Source organism: Grammomys surdaster, unplaced genomic scaffold, assembly GCF_004785775.1.
Source record: "Grammomys surdaster isolate TR1022 unplaced genomic scaffold, NIH_TR_1.0 139, whole genome shotgun sequence".
In the NCBI taxonomy this organism is placed as follows: Eukaryota; Metazoa; Chordata; class Mammalia; order Rodentia; family Muridae; genus Grammomys; species Grammomys surdaster.
In genome coordinates, this window is record NW_021604597.1 from 3,045,436 (window position 1) to 3,054,979 (window position 9,544).

Below are 9,544 nucleotides of genomic sequence, written 5' to 3' on the forward strand. Positions count from 1 at the left end.
TAACTTAATCCAAAAGATTAAAGAGCTCCAAATGTTTGTAAAGACAAATATGTAAGATTTTTAGTTTTCATTAAAATCTCTATAAAAGATCATTTGTCATTTAAATAATCAAATAATAATAATAAAATATGGAGTTTATTGAGGATCTAAGATTAAAATATGACAACAAATTAAAATAAAAGTGAACAAAGAAATTAATAAATATAAGAATGAAAATAAAGAAAGTAAAAGTCAAAAACAATAGAGAAAACAATGAAACTGAAGGACCTCTTTGAAACAGTCAACTAGACTTGTGAACTTATAGTCAGACTTATCTAGAAAAAAAAAATGAAAGGCACAAATTACCAGTCTCAAGAATGGCGAAGGTTGTATCAGTAGAAACAGTAAAAGGACACTAATATTATGAAAAACTTGATAAATTTGACAGCTTAGTTAAAACAGAACCCAAAGAGGTAGATATCCTAGATAGTTGCCTGCATATCTATTAAAATAATGAACTTGTAGCTTACAAGTCTTCTTGTGAGGACAGTTGTAGGTTTAAATGGTTTCAGTGGGGTTTTAAAAAAATATTTAAAAACCCCAAATATAAATTTTCTACGAATTCTTCTGGAATACTACAGTGAAGGTACACCAACTCAGTTAACGAGACTAGCATTGTCTAGAGACTAAATGAGAGACACTATCCTAAGAAAAATGAAGCTATAGACCATATCACTCATGGATACAGGTGCAAAAATATTGGAATCAAATTTTAGAACTCTGGAGCTGGAGAGATGGCTCAGGGGCTAAGAACACTTCCAGAGGTTCTGAGTTTTACAGCCATCTGTAATGGGATCCAGTGCTCTCTTCTGGTCTGTCTGAAGACAGCTACAGTGTACTCATGTACATTAAATAAATCATATATATTCATATATATATATATATATTAGAAATCTAACCCAAAAATGTCTAAAGTGAATCATTATCACAGCTAAGCAGTCTTTACCCCAAGTATACTGGTTTAATATCCAATAATCAATCGATGTTACTAAGTATTTTAATAAACCAGAAAGGAAAAACCATATTCTCCCCACAAATATAGAAAAAGTTTCATCTAATCCAGCATTCCATTTGGAAAAAAAATCAGCTCTTCAGTAAGTTAGTATTACAATGATTCTATTGTTAGCACACCAAGTTAATTTAAAATGGATTACAGATTGTGGTGCTTTGAATAGGAATGGCTCCCATTGACTCATGCATTTGAATATTAGCTATACGAAGTAGCACTATTAGGCACTGTGGCCTTGTTGGAGTAGGTGTGGCCTTGCTAGAGGAAGTATGTCACTGGGGAGGTAGACTTGGAAACCTCCTATGCTTAAACTATGCCAAGTGTGATATACAGTCTCAGCTCTGTATCTACCTGCATGCTGCCAGGCTTCCCACCATGATGATAATGGGCTAAACCTATGAAACTGGAAGCCAGCTTCAATTAAATGTTTGACTTTATAAGAATTGTCTTGGTCATGGTGTCTCCTCATAGCAATAAACCCCTAAGATCACGGCTCTCTGTAAGCCACAGAGGGAGGCCCTAGGACACAGTGACTCTGCATACAGCTTGGTCTCCAGATTTCACAACTGTGAGATGAGATCCTTTAAGGCACTCTGTCCATGGTAAGTGAGGAGGATTAAGCCAGAAAGGAACCTGTATGTGGAGGATAAGAGACAGGGTAAAATTTCTGTGCCGAAGAGCAGAAACTCCTGCAGTGGACAGAGACGACTGAGTTGAAACCACAGCTTTGAGATACATCTAATATATCTTGATGCTAATTGCTGAGCTTTTGACTCATTATCTTCAAGAACATCCTGAGACTAGGTTAAATAAATAATGCTGCTATTCCATCCCTCCACCATCCATCCTTACTTCCATCCATCCATCCTTCTCTTCCTCCCTCCATCCATCCCTCTATCCACCCATTCTTTTTCTACTTGGCCAATATTTATCGAATATCTTCATTGATTAGGAATTATACTAATTGGTGGGAGTTTAAGCTTCAAGTCTCAAGGATACAGAGAAAAGAAATTTTGCAATAGGAGGAGAGGTGTGGAAACACACCCAGATCTGATAGTAAGCAAATCGCTCCCCACTTCCTAGAAGTGATGTCTACATGAAGATATAAAGATGAGTAGAAGGAGAAGGAGAATGATTCAGTTCACTAGATGAGGGGATAATGGCAGTGCAGTTGCTTGGTGTATGAGTCAGTTCAGAAAGGCTTTGTTACTTGGAGACATGAAGCAGAAGGTAGTGTGGCTGAGGCCGAGAAAGTCATGTCCCGAATGTGAGGGTGGGCTAATGGTAGACAGTATATGATGGGCTGTTACTGGATGGGGGGTAAAGATTTGGCAATCACTGGCAAAGCATGTTTACTCAATGGGCAGATCTGCAGAGATCTTCAAAGCTGGTTAAGGTAAGCCGGCAGTGAGCCAGAAGATGTAGCAATGAGGTTGCCAAAGGAACGTCAAGATCCAAGAGCAAGGGCATCACTGCCAGTGGAAAAGGGGCTGAAAAACAAGAGCATAACGGAAAAACAGTGTCTACTCAGCAACTTTGGCAAGGTCATCGACCTCAGTGAAATCAGAGGCTTTCTGGTGGTTCAAGTGTAGGAGAGGTGTGAAGGAGTGATGTCAACAACTTCCCAAAGGGCTTTGGCAGTGGTAGCAAGGTAGACATTGACCTGGAGTTTTGTATGGGAGCCCATTTTAAGATGGAAGCAAAGATAGCCTATTTGGATATGGTAAACTGGAGGACAAAAGCATTCCTTTATGGGTGGATTGGTTGGGGTTCTGAGGAGAGTGATGGAAAGTGTGGCCCACTCAAATGTGACATGGTGGCAGCAGTTGACCTCTAGGCTAGACTGTGAGAGTAGACTCCTTCCTCTTCCACCTTTTGGCTGTGACCTTTCGCAAGTACTGAACCTCTCTAAGCCTTGGTGTCTTCCTCTGCAGGACATTTTCCCCCACATGACATACTCCTATTCATCTCTGTTTTCTAGACTGTATTCACCACGTGGAGAACCTACAGCCTAGACCGGCAACAGGGTACATCTACAGGAAACCCAGCTCGTCTGGGGTGTGACTCAGGAAACCACAGCTATGTGTCTCCGGGAAAGCCCAGCCTCCCTTTCTCTGAAGGCAGAGCTGTGGTTTGGGGACAGGCAGCTGAGCTGCTGGAGCATTGCACTCAACATCTGAGATTCTTCGGTAGTGAGCATCACTACAATATCTGATGGGTTGTGAGGAGAGTGGAGGGAGGAAAGGCAATTCCTCACTTTCCCATTCTTTCTTTGGTCACCTACTTCCTTCCAGTGGGTGTGGCTGTCTTCCAGTGGGCTTTTCCTCATCGGAATTTGTTAAATTAAATTTGGCCCAAGGAGAGCCTTAAAGCAGGCATCTGAGCCATAACTGAATTGGGAAACTAACTGAAAACTTCACTTAAAACGAATCACTGGCTGAACCTCAACCGCTTACAACACGGGAACTTCTGTGAACTGCAGGTGGTTTACTCTTCAAACTTTATTCCAATGTGGCAAGTGTCAGGCTGCAAGTGGACACAGGGAGGGCAGACAGGTAACAAACCTATTGAACAAATAAGATAGTTAAACCTCTGTAGGAATCATTTTCTCAATAGATTTGTATAAAATTCAGCTTCATAGACTTATGTATCTTTCAGTATAATTTTAAGCCAGTAGCTATGCATGAGAAATGTATATTTTTGATTGAAAAGCTCAATACAATATTTAAACAAAAAGACTCTGTAACAATCTTGAATTACGTTTCCATACGATAATAGGAAGTCTGAATCAGGCAGGGTTCTGAAAAGAAAGTCCCACTAGCACATGGGCCGTGTGCCCTGCTTGCTGTTAGGCTAAGAGAAGAGCCACAGCACTTTAGATATGACTTTGTGGGAGATTAGGAAGCTGTGCTGGGGGGGCTTTACACTTAACCATCTAGGATATTATTTATATGCAGATATGCAGGCCACTCACGATATTGTTCTTTTTTAAGGAGTCGATTAGAAGGCTTGAGTTGATGTGAACTACATTGTAACTTTTCCCAAGACTCAAAGGAATCAGGTTCTCGTTTATGAAGATTTTTATGCAGATGGATTAGTTTCAGCATAGTCTCTGATGATAAGAATGCCAGACGGTAAGAAGAGCTATACAACTCCAGGCTGTCCTTGAGTGCCACGCCCACAAAGCCTGAAGAGACTCTGGTCTCAGCCTCTTCATCCCCAAGTATGCCATGTTCCTTTTGTAGAGGAGATAGTATAGAAAATGCTGCTCCAGTCAAAGACTTTCTGGAGGGTACTGGAGCTCTAGCTTGATGATCACTTCGTCTTGCAAAATAACTTGAACAAGAAGTGGAAAATGATCCCCATTAAGATTAGGTTTAGTCAAGTTTTTTTTTTTTTTTGACAGTTGAGGTAGCCCAAGTCTATGCGTTTTTTTTTTCCCCTTCTTTTTCCTTGAATAGTTGAATGGTAGCTGTGGAATTGTAGGAAGTGTCCCACAAAGGATTTCCTCTGGTCATTGTTTTTCTCTCAGGGTTTGTTTTTTTTTTTTTTAAATGTGTTTGGTACTGAACAAGAATCCTTCTCTTTGGGTTCGTCAATGCAGAGTTTAAAAGGCCAGGGCAGGATGGAAGTCACAGCCTTGCTTCCTTCCATGCATGGGGCCTCATGCTTCACAGCTTGTCTCTTTAAATATTGGGAAGGAACAGAGTTCTCTGCCTTCCTTCCCTCTGTTTCATTCTTGGACATCTGAGTGAACAGTGCTTTCCTCAGCTCTGTACAAGGAACACTGTATGGAGCAACCACCACGTAAGCTTTAGCTTTGCAGGGTGCACTGATTCATGCAGGCTTGCCCTCTTTTCAAAGCTGTCTCACCCCCAGCGACAGCTCATGGGCCCAGGGTCTATCTGTCTGTAGGGGGTGTTCTCAGAAGTCTCCAGAGACAGAACTCACAGGAGATACCAATCTCACAGGAGGTATGAAAATGTCTTTGCCTTTGAGGAGGTGGTTCACAGGATTATGGAGGACTGAAAGTCTAAATCACACAGGCCAGGCTGGCAGGATGAATGCTCAGGCAGAGCAGACATTGTAGAGCAGGGTGGAGGGCCCAGTGAATTCTCTCTATTCAACAGTCTTTACTCTCTTTAAGATATCAACTGTCTGATGAAGTCTGCCAGCAGGAGGAGGACCATCTCTTTTAGTCATAGTAAACCAATTCCTAAGGAACTGTCATCCCAAATGTTGTAGAGTCTTGTTTGACAAGGTAACTGAGTAGCAACGGCCTAGCAGACTTGATATAAAATTAGCCAGCACTGTGGGGTGCAAGATCCAGGTTGTCATATATACTTGTTAGTGTTCAGAGAGTAGTCACACAGACACAGACACAGACACACACACACACACACACACACAAATACATGCACAGACACGCGCACACATGCACAGATATAGATACAAAGACACACACAGACATAGGCACATACCCATATGCACTGACACAGAAGCAAATACACGCACACACACATATACATAGATACAAAGACACACAGACATAGGCACACATACAGACATAGGCACACACATATATAGGCTGACACAGACATGCAGATATAGACACACAGACACAGAGACACACATGCACATAGACAGATACACAAAAAGAAAAACAGACACATAAACATGTACACACAGACATGCACACACAGACAGACAGACACTGAAAACCAGACACACAAACATGAACACACACACACACACACACACACACACACACACACACACACGGAATCCTGTCCATAGAAAGAAAGGAAATGCAAGCCAAGCTTTGGATAAAGACATTTTTCTTTTCTTTTCTGCCCTGGGAAATCAATGGGGGAAAAGACATGGTACCTGGACTTCAATGACTCCTTTGGACAGACTCTACTGCAAACCTTTAAATGCTGACGTTAGCCAGCTGCTGACTTCCTGCATTCCTGCATTTGTGTAGGGATGGGAAGGGGCAACGAAGTAACGTGTCTAGATGAAGTCTACAAAAACACGTGTGTAGATGAAATCTACATGTACACACAGGGGAGGCAGCACAAGATGTCAAGGTGGAATCCTCGTTTGCTGTGTTCAGTTACTTTATCTAGAAAAGAAGAAGTAAACAAGAAGACCTACACTTAATAGGCTGTGAGCATTAAATGTGGTAGGACTTATATAGTGATGATTAGCATTGTCATCAGAACAGTGCGTCTCAGCTGTGCCTTTGCATACGTCATGCATGTTTATTAATCTTCAAGAGGCAACCTGTACTTATGGCAAATAAATTAAAAGCAGGAATCCTATATCAAAACCCTATGAAGGTACCATGCACAGTCCATACCAGCTACTGCCTTTAAGAACATTTATTTTCAATGGTACTTCATTAGTGGAACGTCATTGGATAGAATCCAGGCTGTATTTTGGTTTAAATTAAATTAGAACATTTTAATGTGTTACAGAAGATGCTGGCCTGACACTGCAGTCAGTTCAGCATAATGGGTTTCTGAAAATCAGCTACAGCAGGATGCTTTCTGCTGGGGAGAGGAGCGGCATAGGAGGTCTCTACTTTCCAGAGTTCAAGGAGGCTCGCCTGCTGGCACTTGAGGCTCAGGTGCACGTCAACCTGCTGGAATGAGAGCCTTAGCACAGTAATGAGAGCCAGTGGGATCGTGCGTGATGGGCTGCCTCCTCTTGATAAATGCCTGCACAGATGCTGCAGCTTCATGCTCAATTAATCTCAGCTGAATTGATCAACCAGTTATAAAGAAAGCCATTAGCAATAAGGCAAAACTTCCCCAAGAGCTTTCATGGAAGGAGAGGAGAGGAAAATTTTTTTTTTTTTTTTTTAGAAACTAAGATGATAAACTGAATTTGAAAAGAACGAAGCACTACTGCTGGGCTGACTCAACGCTAAGAGGGCGACATAACAAAACCATTTCTTTTTGTCCCCCTATTTATCTTGGGAATCATTAAAAGAAAAGTTCTTAAAGAAGCAGATTCTGACAAAGCTTAGCCTATTCTTGAGTTGGCATTGGGAAACTTCTCGCTCTTGTATCTATCTGATGGCACAGTAGGATGGTAAGATCAATTTTCTGTGACTTCAGCATTTATTCATAATTATCATTGGTGTGTGAGAGTACATGACGTATGTTTGGTCACCTTTGCTATGGCGCATATATGGAAATCAGAAGACGACTTTGTGGAGTTGGTTTCTTTCCACTGTTACATGGGTTTGGGGATCAAACTCATTATTAAACTTGGGCTATTACCCAATGAGCCATTTCACTGCCCCATTGCTATTTTATGGGTAAAGAAATGGAAAAGAATTGAAATAGTTGGGCCAGGATTCCCATGGCTGAGCTGTGCTCTTGGCCTCTGCCCTTTGTGTTCTGTGCTGCTTAGATCTCGGTCCTGACCTTGCCCTCAGGATCAGGTGCTCTGTGCTGAATTTCCAAAACCTTACTTCATATTGAAAATACTACGTTATAGTTACATTCCTTAAAAGATAACTGTAGCGAGATGTTTATTCTGTTACATTGTATTCGCAGTGGAGCTCCGTGATTAGGCAGTAGAAGAGGAGATGGAGCTGGAAGAAGAAGAGAGGGAGAGGAGGGGAGAAGAAGAGGAAGGGGAGGAGAAGGAGGCTATCAGCCATGGAGAACCACGGATGGGTCAAAAGCTGTTCTGGGTAGCAACTTCTATCAAAAGGTTAGATATTGGTAACAACTCTAATTGTGTGGGCATCTTGTTAATTGAGCATTTCTAAATATATAAATCCTTCGGATAATCATTAAGCTTTAAGAGTCTCATTTCTACTGGGTATTGAGAGGATGGCAGATATTGTCTGGGGTTCAGCTGAGCTTTGTGGATGCAGCGTGGTGGATTAGCAGAGCCATCCCCCACTCTGGTGTCTCCTGGGTGCCAGGGCCTGCGCATCTAGCTAGCCAGAGCCTCAGTCAGAGCTAAGGGGCAGCAGGAACATGGTGGCTGCCTGGGAATAAGCCAGACTGTGTGCCGTTTTCTAAAAATCACCCCTACAGATAACTCTGGTAGAGTTCATTCATTTTAGAATACAAAAAGCATTAGTAGGCAATACTGAGAAGCAATCAGAAGACATGCTAATTATCTTTACTTCTTTGCTTACAGTAATGCTTTCTAACACTGTGTGTCCTTTTTAGCTTTATTTTTCCATGATGCCTTTCCTTTTGAGCAATAATAAACCCATATGAGACAGACTGTTTTATAATAAACTCATATGAGACATACTGTTTCATAATTTTTAACCCAACAGTGAAGTGTAAATGTCTTTCCATTTACACAGGTTTATTTCTACCACATTACCTTCTAGTTCTTAAAAGGCTGTCTACCATATCCGTATGCTACAATCTACTCAAAGAATCCTTCGCAGGGGACAGTTGTTTCCAAATTTAAAAATGAGAAAGAGGACTACCATGCAAATCACTGATGAAAGTGTGGAGTATTGTAAATCTTCTCAATGTACATTTGTTTTAAAACAGCATGTTGTATGTGAAAAATGAATTTAATTTTTATATGACTAACATAAAAATGAAGAGAAGCAGGAGTACCTTGGAATTTAACTTATATGCATACTAAAGTATTTAAATTAGTTAAATTACTGTTAGTATTAGTTCTCACTAATTCCTATTGATTCAAAGTATTTGTTTAAAGAATACTACTACTCATCCTTTCCTGATACTTAACCCATTAAGGACGTGATCAAATCTGTACAATGATAATGTACAGATAAATATAAAGGAGACAATATTCTCCTAGACATTCTCATCAGGCTTCTCCGTAACTTCTAGTCAAGATGCCAGGGGTCAGTGACTCCAGTCCTTATGGGCATCGGCTTCTGTGCCCGTGTTACTTCATGTTTAGGATGACACTGTGCTTCCATCCTTCTGGGGGCATAAGGGTTCATTGATGTTTTTATGCCGTCTTTCCTCAGTAACCTACATGGCTTTTCCCCCATCTGGAATTTCCTCTCTAAATCTGTTTGCACATGATTTGAGATTTAGCTATCTATCGGAGGTTGTTCGGACACCTGAAAACCTTTTGGCCTTAAGGATTAGCAGTAGGAAACTAAATCACAGCGGAAGGCTACTGAGCTTCAAGTATTAAGTTTCCCAGCCACCTTGTCTTCTTTTGTGGTGCGATATGGTTCCTTGTCCCCTGTCTTGGTTGACAGTGGAAAGGAAAATCCCCCATCAAGAACAAAGGATGTTTCTATCTGGTGCAAGTCCCCTGTGGGTGGCAGCTAATCCCCTCTCTATGAGCATGCCTGTAGTGTTGACACCCACTCAGGGGAGGCTGAGGCAGGAGAATGTTTGGCTTAAAGTGAGCTAGGACTAAATAGTGAGTTTGAGGCTCTCCTGAACCACACGATGAGAACCTGTTTCACAAATAAAGATGTAGGGGGGTTGGTCTGGAAGTGCTATACATTCAAATGCTAAA

The 9,544-nt window shown here is 41.3% G+C and overlaps 1 long non-coding RNA gene across 1 annotated transcript in view; it reads left to right on the forward strand.

Moving 5' to 3' along the window:
* LOC114617969 overlaps positions 1-3,123 on the forward strand; it is a 10,448-nt gene extending 7,325 nt beyond the window's left edge. The window contains exon 3 of the long non-coding RNA XR_003710895.1: positions 3,030-3,123. This is a non-coding gene — a long non-coding RNA (uncharacterized LOC114617969). The remainder of the gene's footprint in view (positions 1-3,029) is intronic.
* Positions 3,124-9,544: the final 6,421 nt, after the last annotated feature.